Source organism: Suncus etruscus, chromosome 1 (genome assembly GCF_024139225.1).
Source record: "Suncus etruscus isolate mSunEtr1 chromosome 1, mSunEtr1.pri.cur, whole genome shotgun sequence".
NCBI lineage: Eukaryota > Metazoa > Chordata > Mammalia > Eulipotyphla > Soricidae > Suncus > Suncus etruscus.
The window spans coordinates 22239273-22260407 of NC_064848.1; the positions used below are offsets into that span (position 1 = coordinate 22239273).

The window sequence follows — 21135 nt, forward strand, 5'->3', positions numbered from 1 at the left end:
TATGTACTAAAGGAAAAAAAATCATATGCACTAGTTTAATCTTCAAAAAAATTACCTACCTATGTAGCCAGCTCCAGATAAAACCCCAAACCTCCTTCCAGTGACAACTATCACCCTCCCCATCTCTGAATTTAGGTAGTCACTATACTGATAGACAGATGAAAGGGTCCTCCCCCGACTTTGTAGAAATGGTATCTTATTCTACATGGCCCTCACTATAAAGATATCCTCCCATCCACTCACCCCAGCACACTGTTTCCAACCTTTTCAGTTGACCTGGGGCAGAAATGGCACCTTGGATCCCTGTGGCAAAGCATGTCAGGGCCCTGGTCACACACTGAGAACAATGGAACTATTCATTGAGGAAAGGTCTGGCCTCATCAAGGCTGGTGCTATTTTCTCAGGGAAACCACTTTCCTCTCTCTTTGACCCCTGCCCTTCACTTCCTCAGAGGACTTCCTGCTGTTCAGGCCTGGCTGCCTGGTCTCATTGACCCTCTGACAGTCCATTTTTTAAAGGGGCAGACCCTGGCAAAAAATCTGGGAAAGTGGCCTGCAGACTAAGGCACTCTGGGGGTTGGTGTAGTCCTGAGGGAGGGGAGAGGCCTCTGGACAGATGCACAGTCAGTTCTTACTCTGGGTCAGATCGGGTCACGCAGCTGCCTTCAAATTTTGGAGCAGATCCCATCAAACCTCCTGGCTAGTCCTGGAGGTCAGAGCCTCCAGGTGGCTCCATACCCACACATTCACACTCAGAAAACCAACAAAAACTTTAAAGCTGCCTTTACACAATGCCCTATCAGTACAGATTACTAGATAACATCTTTATCTTGTTCTAAAGTTTGTTTTCGATTTTAATTGTCAAAGATCTAGTGTCTTCCTTCCTATTCCCTTTCCTCCTTCCTTCTCTCCTTCCTTCCCTCCCTCCTTTCCTTCCTTCCTTCCTACCCTCCTTCCTTCCTTCCTATCCTCCCTCCCCTCCTCCCTTCCTTCCTATCCTCCCTCCCTCCCTCCCCTCCTCCCTCCCTCCCTCCCCTCCTCCCTCCCTCCCCTTCTCCCTCCCTCCCCTTCTCCCTCCCTCCCCTCCTCCCTCCCTCCCTCCCTCCCCTCCTCCCTCTCCCTTCCTTCCTTCCTTCCTTCCTTCCTTCCTTCCTTCCTTCCTTCCTTCCTTCCTTCCTTCCTTCCTTCCTTCCTTCCTTCCTTCCTTCCTTCTTAGATTCTTTTCTTCCTCCTGTTCTCCCTTCTGTTCTTTCCCTGGGAATATTAGCTGTTTTCTGTGCTGGTAAAACTGGGCCCCTGTTGTACTACTGTGGAAGAGGGGTATGGGTAGAATATGGATAGAACTGGCATCTCCTCTTACCCCAGCCTGACTTAGGGGTGTTTGTCCAGCATGACCCCCAAACTTATGGGGATTTATGAAATGTGTACATCTCTCTTGCAAGCTGCCAATCAGAATCTTGGTCTTTTCCCTTCTTCTAGAAGTTCATGTGCAAGTTTACTTGAGACTAGATGCTACCTACAAATACCTTTTTTTCCCTCTTTTATCCTTTTTTCCTAATGTGTCCTTTTATTTTCTGGTGGGAGTGCAGAGGTCCAGATGGTTCAAGGGCTACTTCTGGTGATGCTTGGACTATCAGATAGTTCATTAGGATTATATGCCCAGGGGAACAGCATGGTCACCACCTGGTAATCCAGAGTAGGAAACATTCCAAAAATCACAACTTGATAGTGACCGAAGAAAAACCAGATGGATTTTTAGAGGAAAAGTCATAGCTAAGATGCCCAATTCTACCAAAATCAGTAGTTTTTGCTTGGTTCATCTTTTACTATCCTTTACTAGACAGCAATGAAGTATATTACATCACATTTTCTTACTCTAAACTTGTCTATTCATTTTTTTTTCTGTAGTATGTATCTATTTACATACAGAGTATGTAATCAGATAAAATTACTTAGACAAATATTTTTCTATTTATCAAAATATATTTATAAAATATTTATTGATTCATATACCAATTAGTCTTTTTATTATATGTATATGTCTATTTTATTTCATTTTTCAGGGATATTTATTGAAAACCCTGATTACAATATTGTCCAAAATAGCATAGTTTTAGAAATACAATGCTTTTTATTGGTTTTTTTTTGTATTGTTTTTTTGGGGGGCACACCCAGGGATGCTCAGGGGTTACTCCTGGCTCTGCACTCAGAAATCACTCCTGGCTTGGGGACCAGATGGGATGCCAGGGGAACGAATCGTGGTCCATCCTAGGTCAGCTGTGTGCAAGGCAAACACCCTACCACTGCACCACCACTCTGATCTCTAGGAATACAATGCTTTAATATAAATCCAATTACCAATATCCCCTTTCTTCTATCAATATCCCAGATTTCCTCCCATACCCCAGCCTGTCCCCTTCACAGGCTTATAACAAACTAATTTCATATTACTAGGTCCAGTAAAACCTAAAGGAATAACAAATGTTACCATCAGAAAATAAATAAGTCAATTTGTAATGATTAATTGCTATATATATTTTTTATATTCTTAACCTTTTTTTTGTTTTTGTTTTTGTTTCTTTGTGGCCACACCTGGCAGCGCTCAGGGATTACTTCTGGCTCTGTGCTCAAAAATCACTCCTGGCAGTCATGGGGGACCATATTGGATGCCAGAATTCAAACCATCATTGGTCCTGGGTTGGCCACTTGCAAGGCAAATGCCCCAGGACTGTGCTATCTCTCCAGCCCCATATATTCTTAACATTTTCTTAATCTAGTAGAATACAACTATATACACCATTAGTGAGGGTCATAATGCCACATGACCACATAATCTTTTAAGAAATTTTTATTTTATTAAAACACTAATTTACGAAGTATCCATAGTTGAGTTTAGACATACAATGCTTTAGTACTAATCCTACCACCAGGATTAGAACTTCCTTCCACTAAAGTTCCCAAGTTCCTTTCCCAAACCTGCCTCCCCAGTCTGTTATCTTGACAAGCACCTTTTTCAGTTTGGTTGTTAAAGTTTGGGTCTCATGAATTCCATGTTGTTTAGATATGTATATTGTGTGTGTGTGTGTGTGTGTGTGTGTGTGTGTGTGTTATGGCTAGCTTGGTCTGAATATGTTAGAAACTTCTTAGAATTCTCTCCAGGAAAGTGGGTATATGAATAGTGAATTATGAAATATGAGGAGCCACACAAAGTTGTGTGGAAGAACAGTGTTCTGGTTTCTTGTTAAACATTGGGGGTATATATGGGGGATTTTTGCTAGTCAGTTTTTTGTTTTGTTTTGTTTTGTTTTTTTTTTGGTTTTTGGGTCACACCCTGCGGTGCTCAGGGGTTACTTCTGGCTGTTTGCTCAGAAACAGCTCCTGGCAGGCACGGGGGACCATATGGGCCACTGGGATTCGAACCAATCACCTTTGGTCCTGGATCGGCTGCTTGCAAGGCAAACGCCGTGCTATCTCTCCGGGCCCTAGTCAGTTTTATTATGGTATGAAAAATTTGTTTCTTTGTGAAGAACAGCATATCTCTCTTGTTAACAGAGATTTATCAGTATACATTATTTGATTTTCAAAACAATTCACATGGCTCTAGGTGGTTTGCAGACCTTATGAATAGATATATTTCAAAGGAGAGCCCAGAGAATGAAAAGAGGGTAAATTTAAACATCTCAAAGTAGTTCCTCTCTGGCCAGCCCTAGATGTTAATTCTGATGCAGATTAAGGGATTTAGCAAGAAGCCAGGTTTCCTATCAAATTTCCTTTTCCTGAGGGAACAGGTTTTTGCTTAGGGGCTATATCACAGAATGACAAGGGACAATAAAAGAGACAAATTTATATGAAAGAGATGCAAATCTATACCTGTTAAAAGTTTTCTTAATAGCCCAATGCTACTTCCAGGCCAAAGTTTGAATGTTAACTTTGAGGTAAAATTTAGTCACTCAGAGTCCCTTAGAGATGTCCCAAAGTAAACATTCATTTTATATGACAGAACAGTCTGTTGAAAGCTGCAAGGTCTTTTAAAAGACTATGAGGATAAAAGTTGTTTTTAGGGGCCTGAGAGATAGCCTGGAGGTAAGGTGTTTGCCTTTCATGCAGAAGGTCTGTTCAAATCCCAGCATCCCGTATGGCCCCCTGAGCCTGCCAGGAGCAATTTCTGAGCGCAGAGCCAGGCTAGATGTGACCCAACCCCCCCCCCAAATGTTGTTTTTAAAATATCTATTGAGGGCCAGAGAGATAGTACAGAGGTAGTGCATTTGCCTTGCATGCAGCCGACCTGGATGGGACCCAGTTCCATTCTTGGCACCCATATGGACCCCCAACCTGCCAGGGGCAATTCCTGAGTGCAGAGCCAGGAATAACCCCTGAGCACTACTGAGTGTGGCCCAACAACCAGTCAGTCAATTAATCAATCAATAAATAAAGTTTAAAAAAATAAAATATCTTTTAATGCTGAGTTTTCTAGATAAAGAGAAATTTAATCAAGGCTAAATTTGCCTGTATTAATCCTTATGTTTAGAAGTAAATGCTCAGATATACACACACTTACTACAGCAGAAGGGAGATTCATATTTTGGCCAAATAAAGGTTTGTAACTAAGAATGGAAAATATCACCCTCACTATCAGAAGTCTTAGTCAGCCATCTACACTGAGGAAAGGCTTTTCAGTGGACCAGTAGGACTTATTAGACCACAGTGATGTCATATATATATATATTTAGATATATTTAAATATCTATTTAGATATCTATAGATCTATTATACCTATATCATACATATAGTATATCTATATATCTATTTATATCTAGATATATCTGTGGTTTAGATATATAGCTCTACTTTTCTTTTATACCACCAATGTATCTGAATCCCTTAGACCCCTGCTTCCATTGCTTCTCATCTATCTTATCCTACTCCCCTCCACTCTATTTTTTTCCTTCTCCTCCATATATTTTCTGTAGGGCCAAGGTTGATCTGGGCATCTTTAAATCCTTTAAACCATTGCATTCACTCACGCAGCTATTCTAAAAACAACATATAAGGGATATCATCCTGTATTTATTTTCTTCTGCTTTCATTTAGCATGATATCTTCCCATTAATCCATGTTGCAGCAAGTTGCATTATTTCATCATTCCTTATAACTGCACAGTATTCATTTGAGCATATATGTGTGTGATATATTCTACATTTCATGATCCACTTATGTGTTATTGGATCATGAAGATGCAGTACACACAGATATATATATATATATATATACATACATACATACATACATACATACATAAAGGTACAAATTGCTTTAGCTCATTCTGAAGCCACTGAAACTCTCATATAATGAGAATATGTATCTACCACCACATAAAGATAGGGTTCCTTTGGAAAAAAGTAAACATGTGTAATTTACATTTTTCACAGTTCAATAGATATAACATTTGGGGGCTGGACTCAGCTATATGCGTTCTTTTATTCAAGGGTGTGCAAATGGTAAATGTACTGACTATTTTTCTGGCTTGCTTCTATAGAATATGATAGTTGACATGCATTTATATGAAGCGCTGCATGTTTTTCTGCAGGTGACTTAAATATTGGCATGGCCAGATGATCAGCAGTTTCATTCCCTAACACCATCAGCCCTGGGAGGCCAGAATGGCTCTGATGTGAGATTGGCTCAGATTGCCTCAGAACGTTTTTGCAGAGGGCTTGTAATTGTGTCAGCAAATCTTGAACAACCTGGTTATGAGCATTTATTTATTTACTTATTTTGGGTTTTTGAATAACAGGTGGTGGCGCTCAGGGGTTACTCCTGGCTCTGTGCTCAAATATTGTCCCTGGCAGGCCTGGGGGACAATATGAGATGCTGGAAATTGAACCGCGGTCCATTCGTGGTTGGCCTTGTACAAGGCAAATGAACCGGGGTCCATCCGTGGTTGGCCATGTACAAGGCAAATACCTTACCACTGTGCTATCTCTCCAGCCTGGGTTATGAGCATTTAAAGGGGCAATTATTATTCCTAGGAACAATCCTACTGTGTAAACTAGATCACTTACTAGATTGCACAGCTCTGAAACATGAGATAATAAGTAATTTAAAGTAGCAAGTTCTACTTGTTAAGCAGACTTTTAATTAGCATGCACTGTTGTGGTCACAGAAGGACCATTAATACAGCCTTTTCCTGATTACAACCCATCAAAGTAAAACACGGAGGTGTCATTATAGGGGAGGAATTGATAATAGATGAGGTCACAAAATGTGTCCTCTTAAAAAAGTCTCAGGCCTTTCCAGCAGGATAATGGAAGGAAAACTTCTCCTGAAAAATTAGACAGTGCTCATTAGAAGGGGCTCACTGAGAGGTAATATACATTCTATTTCATTTTATGAAATCAGCAGCACTATTATTTTAAGATCAAAACCTAACAAAGAAGTTGTTATGAGCCTAGGTTTGATGATAAGAGTGGAAATCAATTTCAAATAGGGCATAAATGTATGAGGTTTCTTGTTGTATAAGTAAACCCATTCTAGAGTTCCAAATAGCTGAGCAATGACACCTGTAGTAGAATTTGGGTTGCAAAAATTAAAAGCCACACCTTTTCTCCAGGTAAGATCCTGGAAAGATTCATTTCTTTTGAAGTTGGTCCATGAAAAAAAATCTCATTCTGGTTGGACCTTTTGTGTTAAACACCTTGGGATATTTAAATTAGGATATCCTTCTAAAGTACTAAATAAGTTGCTGAGTTCTGAGTTTAGAATCCCAAGGGAAGGACAAATCCAATTTATAGCACCTAAAAGTTTTTGAAAGTCATTAAGAGTCCTTATTTTTTTCTGATAAATAGAAATCTTTTGGGGGTGCAATGAAGTACACTCCAAGACAAAGCCCAAGTATTGAAATAAAGTCTAGATTTCTTTTCCTTGTGGTTATTGTTAAATCAGGACCCTGCTAGTTGCTGATGATAAATTTATAAACATCTTTTTTTAAAAAAAATTTTTGGAGGGTCACACCTGGCAGCGCTCAGGGGCTACTCCTGGCTCCATGCTCAGAAATCGCTCCTGGCAGGCTCACTCCAGGGACCATATGGAATGCCGGGATTTGAACCACTGACCTTCTGCATGGAAGGCAAATGCTTTTTACCTCCATGCTATCTCTCCAGACCCTCATAAATATTTATTAAGCATTTTTTTGTGAGTATGAGCCAACCCTAAGATGTCATCCATGTAATGTACCAAATATATCTGGGGAAACTTTATGAGCTGAACATAAAAACTGCATCAACAAAATATAGACACATATTGGATGAATTTGCCATGCCCTGAGGCAAAACTGTCCATTGAAATAGCTGCATAGAGCCCTGTTATTAAGAGAAGTAACTGAAAAGGAAAATATTTTTTCTTTCTTTTGGATGCATAGAAATATTATATAAACAATCTTTTAAGTCAATTACTATCAAGGGCTAATCTCTTGGTATAGCTACTGGTAAAGGTAAGTCACTCTGCCGGGGAGATAGCATGGAGGTAAGGTGTTTGCCTTTCATGCAGGAGGTCATCAGTTCGAATCCCGGCATCCCATATGGTCCCCCGTGCCTGCCAGGAGCAATTTCTGAGTGTGAAGCCAGGAATAACCCCTGAGCACTGCCGGGTGTGACCCAAAAACCACAAAAAAAAAAAAAAAAAGGTAAGTCACTCTGCATCTTGTGGAGATTTATTGTTTCATATGATCTATTTTTCTAAAAAAAAAAAAAAAAAGGGCATAGGTATCCTAATAAGGATTGCTTTAAATCTGTATAATACGTTGGGAAGTATTGCCATTTTAATTATGTTAATCCTCCCAATCCATGAACAAGTTATGTGCTTTCATTTTTTTGTGTCCTCTTTATTTTTTGAAGTAGTATTTTGTTGTTATCTTTGTTATAGTTATTTCACATTTTTAGTTAATTTTCTGAGGCACAATTGTGAATGCTTTTTTTTTTTAATTTCTTTCTTCCCCTTTATTATTTGTATATAGAAAAGCCACTGATTTTGGCTTATTCATTTTGTAGCCTGTCACTTTACTATATGTTTTTTGTTAAATTGTTTTCTAGAAGTTCTTGTAGAGGTTTTTGAAGCTTTTTTTGTATAGTCTTTAGGATTTTTTAAATACTGTATCATGTCATCTGCAAACAGTGAGAGCTTAACTTCTCCTGTCCTATCTGGATGCCCTTGTTTTCTTTTTTTTATTTTATTTTATTTAAAGAAAATGCATCACATAGTTGACATAACTAATCATGATACATTTGTTTCAAAATGACGGGAAGCAAAGTTATTAAAAATAGAAAGAAAAACTAAAAAAATGAAATGGAAGAAAAAGGAAAGAAGAAAAAGTTCAGTAGCAAGTATATTTGTGAAAATTATTGTATTCCAATAAAGTCATTATTAATACAATAGCAGAAGGTTTAGTAAGCTCTTTTTTTAAGGATAAGATATAAAAATGACAATAAAAAGTGTGTGTGTGTGGCAGTTATTTGCATAGGCATAGAAAAATATGGGAGAAATAGAAAGGAAAATCTTTTGGGCTAAAAACAGAGAGACCTTAACCATGTTGGCATAAGACCAACGTCAGGCTCCGGACATACTAGGTTGTGCAACCCCAAAGTCATTCTCTGTGGTCCCAGTAAAAGCTCTTCACAATCATGGTTGTTGCTGTCAGGTTTCTGTAGTTAGAGATCCTGTAGTTAGAGATCCTGGTTTCTGTACAGATTTGATGTCAAAGTCAGAATAATGTGGAGCATCTTCTGGTTTCATCTCACTATTAGGTGGCAATGCAGATAACCCTGCCCTGAAAGCAGGTGGTTGCTGTTACTAAGTCTTCAGGGTGTCATAAGAACTGCCTTTGGAGTAAGTCGATGGCAGGGCAGCATAGACTACCAGGGCCTTCCCTGGTGGAATTTCAATTCCGGGTAATGATGTAGAAATTGCCTACTTTTTATGGCAAATTATACAGTTCTATATTAAATAGAAGTGTGAGAGCGCGTGACCTTATCTTGTGTCAGATCTTAGAGGAAAAGTTTTTCATTTTCCTCTGTTGAGTATGTTTATTACAGGCTTGTGGGTAAATGACTTTGACTATTTTCAGGAATGTTTCTTCAATTTCTATCTTTTTTTTTATTCTTGGGTCACATCCTGCAGTGCTCAGGGGTTACTTCTGGCTCTATACTCAGAAATCGCTCCTGGCAGGCTTGGGGGACCATATGGGATGCCGGGATTCGAACCACCATCCTTCTGCATCTAAGGCAAACGCCTTACCTCTGTGCTGTCTCTCTGGCCCCTCAATTTCTATCTTGAGAGTTTTTTTTAAATCATGAATTGGTTTTGTATCTTGTCAAATACTTTTTCGTTATCTATTTATATGGCCATATGATTTTTAATTTTTCTTTTATTAATAGTGTATTGTATTAATTGGCTTGCATGTGTCAAACCATTTTTGCATCTCTGAGATGAATCCTACTTGGTCCTGGTGTATGACCTTTTGGACAAATTGTTGGATTCTATGCTTTTATATTTTAACCATTAAGAATAAATTAGCTACCTAGGATCTGGAAGCAACTAAGTGTTTGAGAACAGAAGAATGGATAAAGAGACTGTCCATGTACACAATGAAATACTATGAAGCCGTTAGGAAAAATAAGATCATAACATTTGCTTATATATAGATAGATATGGAATATTATAATGAGTGACATGGGTCAGATGAGACATGTAATATTGCACTCATTTGGGGATTAAAAAAAGGTAGTATGGTAATAATGCCCAAAGACAACAATGAAGATGAGGACCATGAGGATTGGTCCATGGGAGGAGGCTTACCAAAAATAGCTGAGGAGTACAGTTAGGGCAAAGAAGGAACCATCATGACAATGACAGTTGGAAATTATTACTCTGGACACAGAAGCACTGCCAAGGCTGGGGAAGTGGAGCACTGGAGCATGTGCTTTGCATATGGAAGGACCGAGATTCCGTCTTTACTACTGCAAGGTTCACTGAGCACTGCTAAGTGTGGTCCTAGAACTAATAAAAAGAAAATAAAACAAAGTAAAACAAAATAAAATAAAAACATCTTGGCAAAAAAGAGGAAGAGAATGAGAGAGACATTAGCTTCTCTCAATGACTGTTCCCTTTCTTTAGCACTGACCTCATTTTTCCCACCATTGATCTCATAGGGGTAACTTAATCAAGGTTTTAAGACCTCATGCCTCCCTTCTCTAGCAATTTACTTACTCATGGGGAGACGGGAAAGGGTTTCTGGGTCTTCATAAGGAAGCTTCCTCACTAGTTCTGAGTGACTTTCTATAAGCCATCTTGGTGGCTGGTGTTCACACTTCAGGTTCTGGTTTTAGTTCAGCCTGGGTGTGAAACAAAGAACCCTGTGAACCATCTTACAGAAGCTCTTGAAAAAGTATAATGAAGCCAGTGAGAGCATAGTACTGGGGTTACAGACCCCTCAGTCACTCCACAAATAGCAGCCCAGATGCCAACAGGCACCCAGAGCAGCAACACAGTGTCAATCAGATTGCATTTTGTGTGATCTCAACTCTGAGCCATCCAGGGCTATTATGCAGAACCAGTTCTGTGTCTTGGTCCCTGCACCTGCGCTCCTCATCCATTCTATCAGCTTCCAAGGTCAGACCAAGGCAGAGAGAGAGGATGGAAAAGCTCCTTTTAAGCCCAAGAGGCAGGAGAAACTTCTGCAAAAGACCTTGAGTACTATAACAACTACCCATGTGCTGGAGATGGGGTCTGGGCCCCTCAGCAGCATCACCCTCTGCCTTGGTCTTATGTGAACACCCTGAGCTGAGCTTCTTTACATGTGTATATGTGTGCATGCATGTAGGTATACTTGTGTGTATGTGTGCGTGTGTTTGTGTACATGTGGGCACACACAAGCTTTCATGCATGTTTATGTATGACTGTATATGCATGTATGTGTGCATGAGCACACGTTTAAGCAGCCATTCCTGCTTGATTTGCATGTTTCTGCCCCCAGAATCCCTTGGTTGGTGATATCTTTACCACCCTCCAGGTGTGATTCTTTTAGGAGGATGCAGGAAAGACATGACCGGAGTCAGGAAGCTGGAAGGTGAAGAGACTGGTCTGGATCCAAGTCTGACTTCCTGGCTCCTCCCTAAGTCAATTTCATCACCTGCTTTTTTCCGGACATTCTAATAATGTCCACCAGCCACCACCACCCCTTCCCTTCTTTCCTTCTTCTAGAGCAGTGCCTGAGAGTCTCTGCACAGGGTTTCGTTAGATTCGATGGGGAGTGCCCCACCCTAGCAGAGCTTCAGACTCAACAAGTTGATGTTAGGACCTTTATTTCCAGCTGCCTACTGGCTGGGGCCCACTTTGAGAACTGTAGTGTTGAGACACTTTCACAGGACCTCTGAGCTTCTCCACAGCTCACCAACAATACAGAGAGACTCCAGCCTCTCTGTGCTTCCACCCTTCACCTTCCAATTTCCCCTGGGTCCTCAGGAGATGCTCTCTTGTCTCCAGTATTTATGGGCAGAATGCTACAGTCCCCTCCTCCCATATACAGATTCCCTTTTCTTTCAGACTGTCTCAGATTTCACTTCCTCTGGACATGCACAGTGTCCATCAGTCAGAATGAAGATCTCTTGTCATAGTGCTCAGCTTAGCTCCTTTCACCTCACCCTGTGGACCAGATTGACTGACTTTGTCACTACTCTGTGCAATGTCTGATGAGAAAAGCTGCCCTTATACCATTCTTTTCAATTGTTCTCTTTTGATGGGCAACACATCAAATGGGTGCCCAGAGCTTACTCCTAGTTTTGTACTCAGGGATTACTCCTGGCAGGCTCAAGGGAACATATGGGCTACCTGGGATCCATTGCATGTAAGGCAAGCCCTTCCCACTGCATTGTCTCTCCATCTCCAGAGCTGTCCTTTTCATGACTGTCTACACATTTGTTTCATGGACATGACCCCAAGAGACAGACTAATTGGTGTTTGGGTCACTCTCAGTGGTGCTCAGGATCTACTTCCAACTCAGTGCTTTGGGAATTTACCAGGGTGGAGATTGAACCCAGGCTTCCAGGCTACAGAGCTTTGCTCCAGCCCCTGTGCTTTCTTTCTGTGCTTCTGTGTATGGGATCCAGACATGAAAGTAATATCAGAAAGAACTTACAATTGCTGGAATTATGGCATTTTCTCTCTCAAGGTTGCCACTTGATAAGAACTACCACCTACCACCTACCACTAACACCTCTGGTTACCCACTTTGCTCATCTACTAAGCCCTGAAAAACCTGACTAAGCAGGTGCTGACCCCTCCACTTCTTTGTCTAGTGCCCCCCTCTCTCAAGGAGAGCACCACTAAGTCCATTGCCCAGTCCTCGAGGGCCTCACATCCCCTACCCACATGCCCTTCACACCTTCCCAGGCTGGAAGAAATTGCTGATTTCTGGGTTCCCTCATTTTGGACTGCTATACCCTACTGCCTTGTTCCAACATGCTAGGCATATGAGCAGGTCCAGATGGTCTGTATTTCCCTCATGTACTGCTCCAGCCTGTCCTGGCTCTGAGCCACTAAGCCCAGCCTGAAGGAATTGTTTTCTTTTTAGAGCATTTTCCCAGTAGTGTGCAGAAGCCAAGGCCACTCCCAGCAGTGCTCAATGTGCTATACTCAGTCTTAGTGATGTGGTGCTGCTTAGACTACTTTGGGCTGTGGATCTGGAGACCCCCTCACCACCGGGCATAACCCGTAGTACTAGAGGCCCTGGAGACGTGCGGTGCCATGATGCAACCCAACTCAGATCTAAGTTTGCAGTCCTTTGAGCTGACTTCCTAGTCCACTGGAGAATTTAATGGATGTTAACTGGAGAGGTACCTGACTTTGAGAAATACCTGGGGCAATCTTGCCATATATGGTGGAAGTGAACAAGAAAATCTCTGCATACAAATCCTGCACCAGCTTTTGGGTATCTCCCCTGCCTAAGAATCTTCCTTGTTTAATCAGACACGTTTAAAAGACTCACTTTTGGGGCCGGGTAGGTGGCGCTGGAGGTAAGGTGTCTGCCTTGCAAGCGCTAGCCAAGGAAGGACCGCGGTTCGATCCCCCGGCGTCTCATATGGTCCCCCCAAGCCAGGGGCGATTTCTGAGCACATAGCCAGGAGTAACCCCTGAGCGTCAAACGGGTGTGGCCCAAAAACCAAAAAAAAAAAAAAAAAAAAAAAGACTCACTTTAATACCCTGTGATTAAGCAATCTACCCATGTTTTAATATAAAATTTTAATTGAATCATCATGAGATACAGTTACAAAGTTGTTCATGATTGAGTTGTTGTTATACAATGCCCAACAACTGACCATTCACCAGCGCTTATTTCCTGCCAGCATTGTCTCCAGCTTTCCTCCCCTCCCTCCCTGCCTCTATGGTAAACATTTCTCTCTGTCTTCCTTTATTATCTTTCATTTAGACACTGATTTGCAATATTGTTATTTTTTTGCAATATTGTTATTAAAGGGGTATTACTTTACCTCCTTTCAGAGCCCATTTCTTGTCCAGAGTGATAATTTCCAATTATCATTGTCATAGAGGTCTCTTCTCTATTCTAACTGCACTCCTCTGCACTTTGTAGAAAGCTTCCTATCATAGACCAGCCGTTCTGGACTGTGTCTTTATTGTCTTTTTCTTTTTATAGTATCATAGATAATATTATTACTATACTGTTTTTTACACCCTACATATAAGTAGAATCATCCTAAGTTTATTTCTCTCCCTCTGATTCATTTTGCTCAACATGATAGTCTCCATATCAATCCTAGTATAAGCAAATGTTATGACTTCATTTTTTTCTAGCATCTGTATAATATTCCATTGTGTCGATATATAAGTTCTTTATCCACTCTTCTGTTCTTGAACACTTGGGTGTTTCCAGATTCTGTGTATTGTGAATAGTGCTGTAATGAAATAGGAGTGCTGCAATGAACAAAAACACTGCAATGTGTTTTTTTTCCCTTGGATCAAAAAATACTTTTGGGTATTATTTCCAGGAGTGGCATTTCTGGGTCATATGGAGATCAATTTCTAGTGCTTTGAGAAATATCCATTGTTTTCCAAAATGGCTGGGCCAGTCTACATTCCCACCAGCAGTGAATTAGAGTCCCTTTCTCTCTGCATCTGGGCCAACACTAGTTGTTCTTATTCTTTTTGGTGTGTTCCAGTCTCTGTGGTATGAGATGATATTTCATTGTTGTTTTATTTGCATATCCCTGATGATTAGTTATGTGGAGCATTTTTTCTTGTGTCTTTTGCATACTCCCAAAAGCATTGTACAGATTTAATGCAATCCCTATAAGGCTATACATGACATATTTTTAATTTAATTTAATTAATTTTATTTTTTTATTTTTTGGGTTTTGGGCCACACCCGGCGGTGCTCAGGGGTTACTCCTGGCTGTCTGCTCAGAAATAGCTTCTGGCAGGCACGGGGACCATATGGGACACCGGGATTCGAACCAACCGCCTTTGGTCCTGGATCGGCTGCTTGCAAGGCAAACGCCACTGTGCTATCTCTCTGGGCCCTCATGACATATTTTTAAATAAAGAGATCAAACACTTCTAAACTCATATGGAACAAGAAACTTCCATGAATAGCTAAAGAAATTCTTGGGAAGAAGAAGATGGGAGGCATCACATTACCCACCATCAAACTGTACTATAGTGTGATATAATGAAAGCAGAATAGTATTGGAACAAAGACAGATCCTCAGATCATGGAATAAACTTCAATATCTTAGTCCTCAGGTATATATTCAATTAATATTTGATAAAAGAGCAATAAACATGAAGTAGAACAAGGAAAAGCCTCTTCAACAAGTGGTGTCGAAAAACTGGTCATCTACCTGAAAAAAACTGAACTTGAAATTTTTTTTTTTTTGGAAAAAATATGGAATGCTTCATGAATTTGCATGTCATCCTTGCACAGGGGCCATGCTAATCTTCTCTGTATCGTTCCAAATTTTTTTAGTATATGTGCTGCTGAAGAGAGAACTATTTTTAACACCATGTACAAAAGTAAAGCCAAAATGAATTAAAGACCTTGATATTAGACCTGAAACCATAAGATAAATAGAGGAAAATGTAGGAAGAACCATCCATGACAATGAAGCTAAAGACATCTTTAAGGCTGAAACACCGGAACAAACCAGTGAAACTACTTCTTAATCTCTTAAGAAACTTCTTCATCTCAAAGGAAATGGGACCAGAATAAAAATCAAAATTGGAAGAAACTGTTCACCTAATACCTGTCACAAGCCAAGGTTTGGGGGGGAGCAGGCTAAAGCCAGTGGGCTTACTGTGGACTCCCCGCCCCCCAGCATGGCTAACTGAGACCAGATCTCAAATAGAGATTGCTTCCCTGATAAGTGATTGTGGTATTTTCTCAAGCTTAGCTTATTGATAGTTGTAAACATTTTATTTGGCCTAAATATGAATCTCCCTTCTGCTGTACTAAGTATGTATATATTTGAGCATTTACCTCTTTACTTGGAAAACTTAGAATCAAAAAGAAATATATTGAAGCTGAAATAACTAACAGGTATTTAGTTTGTTCAATACAGTTAGATACTTATTGATAGAATGTCTTATGCTTTATTGCTCTGCCACCTGCCCTCTCAGATGAAAGAAATGTTTGTTTTGGGGACAAAACTTATAGTGACTTACTAATCTTTCACCTCCACAATATCATACAAGGTTTGGCCTGGAAGAAACAATAGGTTGTTAGGATAGCTTTTCCCAGGTAAAGATTTGCCCCCACTTTAATTAAGCTTGTAATTTTAGTCAGATTTTACCCATTTTTAGTAAAACCTGCTTTTCAGTCAGACTTTAGAAGAGACTTCAGAAGTTGGTTATCTGTGAAAGCCCTAAAAGCAAAAAGCCTGTTCCCTTAGATGAAAGGAACCTTGGTAGAAAAACATGGCATCTTCCTAATGTTTTATTTTACATCATAATTGACACACAGGGTTTGGACTAAAAGGAAAAAAAAATTTTTTTTTTTTTTGGTTTTTGGGCCACACCCGGCGGTGCTCAGGGGTTACTCCTGGCTATCTGCTCAGAAATAGCTCCTGGCAGGCACGGGGGACCATATGGGACACCAGGATTCGAACCAACCACCTTTGGTCCTGGATCGGCTGCTTGCAAGGCAAACGCCACTGTGCTATCTCTCCGGGCCCAGAAAATTTTTGAGATGTTAAAATTTGCCCTCTTTTAATCCCAGGGAAGGCTCTGGGTTCAAACAAGAACTCTTCTCTGTCTCTTTTTGTTTTGTTTTTTGGGGTCACACCCAGCAGCGCTCAGGGGTTACCCCTGACTCTATGCTCAGAAATCACCCCTGGCAGGCACAGGGGACCATATGAGACGCCGGGATTCAAACCACCGTCCTTCTGCATGAAGGGCAAACGTTTTACCTCCATGCTATCTCTCTGGCCCCTCTTCTATGTCTCTTGACTGAAGTTTGTGTTTTAGTAGGTTTGTAACCCACCTTTTAGGCATGTGAATTATTTTGAAGAACTTTATAGATCAAACAGTGTGCACTGATAAAGCTTTAACAAGAAAAATTTGTTTGACTCTGCAAAGAAACAAATGTGAGCTTTTTTTAAACAATCCACAAAAAATCATGACTTGAAAAAATCTTGCTTATAATCTTCAATAAACCGGAATGCAGATTCACCATCACTCCTGAGTGTGGCTCTGTTATTCTTAGTCCTTCAACTCCAATACATCCACTTTCCCGAGGGACCCAGAGAATTCCCTTAGTGTCCAGACCAAGATAGCCATGCAAATACCCATATGATCAGAGATTGTTATTGTATAGTTATTGATAGAATTTAAGCTATATAAGGCACGGGTAGAGCTAAACAAGAAAAATAAATCCAAGCGCATCAAAAACTTGGCCCAAGAGATGGACAGAAACTTCTTCAAAGAAGAAATATAGATAGCCACCCATGCTTTTTATTAGCAGGCTAGTTAGTTTGGATAGAGAAGATTTTTAGAGTTTTGGGTTCACACAGCAAAACTAACCTTGACCGTAAGTGTCTGGTGAACTCTGTGGCTTGAATCATAAGAGAACCTATCAACTGCCCCACCCAAGGAACGCTGCCAGTTCATCTGTCCATCCACCTCCTCCAAGCCAGCTTCCTGCTTATTGGAATGGCCTGAAAGAATGAGCCTGGACACTCAGCAGGGGGAGCAGCCAGGCCTTTGCTAGCCTTCTGCCAACCTCTGACACTATTTAAACATTCTCATTTCTGCTCCTTCCTGCTGCTGGAGGAGGTCATGGCCTTCTGAAAGAGCACAGGGTCAGCCAGCCTGTCTGCAATTATCCTCCTGGGTGTGTGAAAGTAGATCCTTCCCACTGTGGACACAGAGAGCTGCAGCAACATGACTCAGCAATGTGACAGTCCTCAGTCCTGGCCCTGGAATGACAGGAACCTCTCAATACCAGTGGCAGCAAGACAGATGCTGCACTGCTTGGGCTCAGGAGACCTTTGCATAATACTCAGACACCAGCCACATGGAGACACACTCCCACATGCACTGAAACACAGTCAAGTGCACACACAAAAAACAAGAGCAGACAAGTATACACAGAAAACTCACACATCTAGTGATGCATGTACCTCCATGCATACACACATACATAAACATGCAAACACACTAAATGAACACACACAAATGTACATACAGAGAAGGACACACACACACACACACCTGCAAAGAACTTGCCCAGAGGTAGATCTATCTTCTAAGTCTGACCTTAACCACCTCTTTCAATGCCACAGGTTATCTCTGGGTCTCTGACAGGATCATCTGGGGTGTCTGACCTGGAGCAGTATCCCAATAGTCACAAGAAGCAAAAAAAGATAGAACTGCTAGTGCAACACCCAGGGGAAAAGCAGTCATAGGACAGAGACTACAGGAGTAAGACACGCACTAGTCTTTTGTGTGTGGTTGATATTGAGTCTGATCTCTGGTACTACTTATGGTCCCCCAGTTCTACCCAGGGTTATCTCTAAGCATAGAGTCAGAAGTTAGCCCCTGAGCAGGGCCAGATGTGGTCCAAGTCTAAAAATACTCCCCCAACCTACTCAATATTACTTGCATTTATTTGACAAGTTGTGAAGACTGAGGATAAACAACTGAATCGCTAAACTGAACTGTTTCTTCTATCTCAGCAAAGTTTACCCACCAAAAGTCCTCTTACCACTCCTCAAGGCCCATCAGGAGGATTAGCAATGACCAGAGTCTATAGTAGCATTCCTTTTGGCCCTTTTTCTTCCCTTGTTTGTGCACCCAGTAGATTATGAGTGCTTTGGTTCCTTGTGCCCAGCAATTATAAGGCATGGAAATGAGCTTCTGTCTGATAAGGGTCTGCCAGAAGAAGAGGCTACCTGAGCCAAGTTCTGAGGCCTCTATGGGCCCATCGGAGATCCTGCAGCTCTCCCAGGCTTTGTAGATCAACCAAGGACCCATCCACACACTCATTCTAGCAATGCTTTCTGAGCACACACAGGTTCTTCTGAGAAAACAGCACACAATCCCAGTCCTGCTTTCTGGTTCCCTGTTCTGAAAGGGGACAGGAAAAGGACACTTGGCAAATTCTTAGAGGAAGAACTTTTGGGGTTCCATCACCTTTTCACAATCCAAATAATGAATATGTGGACACTGGAGATCAGGATTCTATTTGAGACACATTGCCTCTGTGTGGCAGTAATGAAGGGGGGAAAAGGCAAAATGTGATCCTCACCCTGTCTGACTGAGGTCGCTCTGAGAAGAAATTAGAACAAAAACACGAAAAAGGAAGAGACAGAGATGATGGCTAAGTTCAGCCATAGAGGAGCCTCACAATCTCTGTTGGCTCCTTGACCAGGGGTTTATTATTCTGAAACAGTGAGAAAATGGCATTTGCCTTGTATGTGGCCACAACCCAGATTCAATCCCTGGTATCCCATATGGTCCCTAGAGCCTGCAGGAGTGATTTTTGAGGACAGACCTAGGGGTAACCTCTAAGCACTTTTGGTGTGGTCCAAAGGGGAGAGAGAGAGAGAGAGAGAGAGAGAGAGAGAGAGAGAGAGAGAGAGAGAGAGAGAGAGAGAGAGAGATGAGAGAAGAGAGAGAGAGAAAGAAAGAAGAGAAAGAAGAGAAAGAAAAGAAGAAAGAAAGAAAGAGAAGAAAGAAAGAAAGAAAGAAAGAAAGAAGAAAAAGAAAGAAGAAAGAAAGAAAGAAAAGAAAGAAAGAAAGAAGAGAGAGAGAAAGAAAGAAAGAAAAAGAAAGAAAGAAAGAAAGAAGAAAGAAGAGAGAGAGAGAAAGAAAGAAAGAAAGAAAGAAAGAAGAAAGAAGAGAAGAAAAGAAAGAAAGAAAGAAAGAAAGAAAGAAAGAAAGAAGAAAAAGAAAAAAAGAAGAAAGAAAGAAAAAAGAAAGAAGAATGAAAGAAAGATAAGAAGAAGAAAGAAGAAGAAGTAAGAAAGAAAGAAAGAAGAGAAGAAAGAAAGAAAGAAGAAGGAAGGAAGGTAAAGGACTTATGACTACAAAATGATCTCCTCAAACATCTTTGAGAACCTCTGGACCTGATCACTGACAGACTAGGCTTAGCACCATTGGAACTGAGTACCTATAAAATAATTGTTCTCCATGAGGCACTTTTGATATTATTATCAATAGAATTGCCACTTATTTCACAAGTGAGAAAATCAAGATCCTAAAAGGCTGTATGGCAAGGTCAATATCCAGTAGCTGAAAGTAAACAGCCCAAATCTATGTACTCTGGTGAAATAAAAACAAGAACAGGAATAAGGAATTGAGGAAAAGTATGAGATCACCTTTCTCACTTTAAAATGAGACCATGAAACCCAAATGCAGTTCCACTCTCTGGGTGGACAGAAAAGAGCAAAGAAAAGGCCCAGAGGATTTTTCTTTTTTTTTTTTTCTTTGTTTTGTTTGTAATTGACACTATGAGTAACAAAGCAGTTGAGTTTTAGCCATACAATGATCCAACACCCATCCCCTTCCCTAGTGTCCACTTCTATCCACCATTCCTCCTCCTCCTCTTTTTTAGGCTTTTGGCCCATACCTGGCAGCGTGCAAAGGTTTTACTCCTCGATCTGTGCTCAAAAATCACTTCTCCTGACAGCTTGGGGGACCATATGGAATGCTGGGCATTGAATCTGGGTTTTTACCGCATACAAGGCAAAGACCTAACCTGCTGTGCTATACCTCCGGTCCTCAGGCACTTATTTTCTTTTTCCTATTTTCTTTTTAGGCTCTGTGGTTTGCCATTATGAATAGGGCATCATGCATATCACTTTACGTCCTCTTAGCACCCAATCATAGTCCAGAGTGACCATCTCTCTATATATAATTTTTATAGTGATCCCCCCACCACACACACAGTGGCCAACTTTCTACCAAGGACCACCTTCTATTCTTCTCAATTGCCTTTGGGTATTCCTTATTCCCCTAATATATTTCTCTATATCTTTCATATGAGTGAGTTTGTCCTGACTTTTTCCCTCTCTCTTTGACTCATTTCACTCAGCATAATACTTTCCAGATCCATTCATGTATCAGCAAATCACATGACCCAGATGGATTTTTCAAACCTTGTTCAGTTTCTTGGCTTAAACACAAAGGTATATGGATGTGCCAGTGCAGAGCTTGGAAGATTCATTTTAGTTGTTTCAAGCTCTCCACAAACCCTAGTGTGGAAGCAAATGCAGAGAGAAGCCAAGCTAGGAGAATAGGAGCAGCCTACATACTTTTTCACCCACCTCTGCATCCCTTTTAAAAATGAAAATAATGGGGGCCAGTGATGGCTCAGCTGTCCTCTCAGGTGACCTCTGATTATGGCAAGGAAAACCCCAACCCAGAGAAAGTGAAAAACTCACCATTTAGTAATGGATATAGAGAAACCCAGAGAATAATTTGATACTCACTGAAGTCTGACTACCCAACTACCTGTGACCATGGAGTAGATTTTTTTTTAACTTTACTTCCTTTCTTTTTTTAATGTTGTTTGTTTTTTTTGTTTTGTTTTGGAACCATGCTTGCAGGAAAATGGGTGCAATGATGTAGTGTC

At 40.8% G+C, this 21135-nt stretch overlaps 1 non-coding gene across 1 annotated transcript; it reads right to left on the minus strand.

Annotated features, from left to right (window-relative positions):
* Positions 1–14943: 14943 nt before the first annotated feature.
* On the minus strand, positions 14944–15054 carry LOC126027239 (U6 spliceosomal RNA). The gene has a single exon (XR_007502231.1). It is a non-coding gene; the product is annotated as a U6 spliceosomal RNA (small nuclear RNA).
* Positions 15055–21135: the final 6081 nt, after the last annotated feature.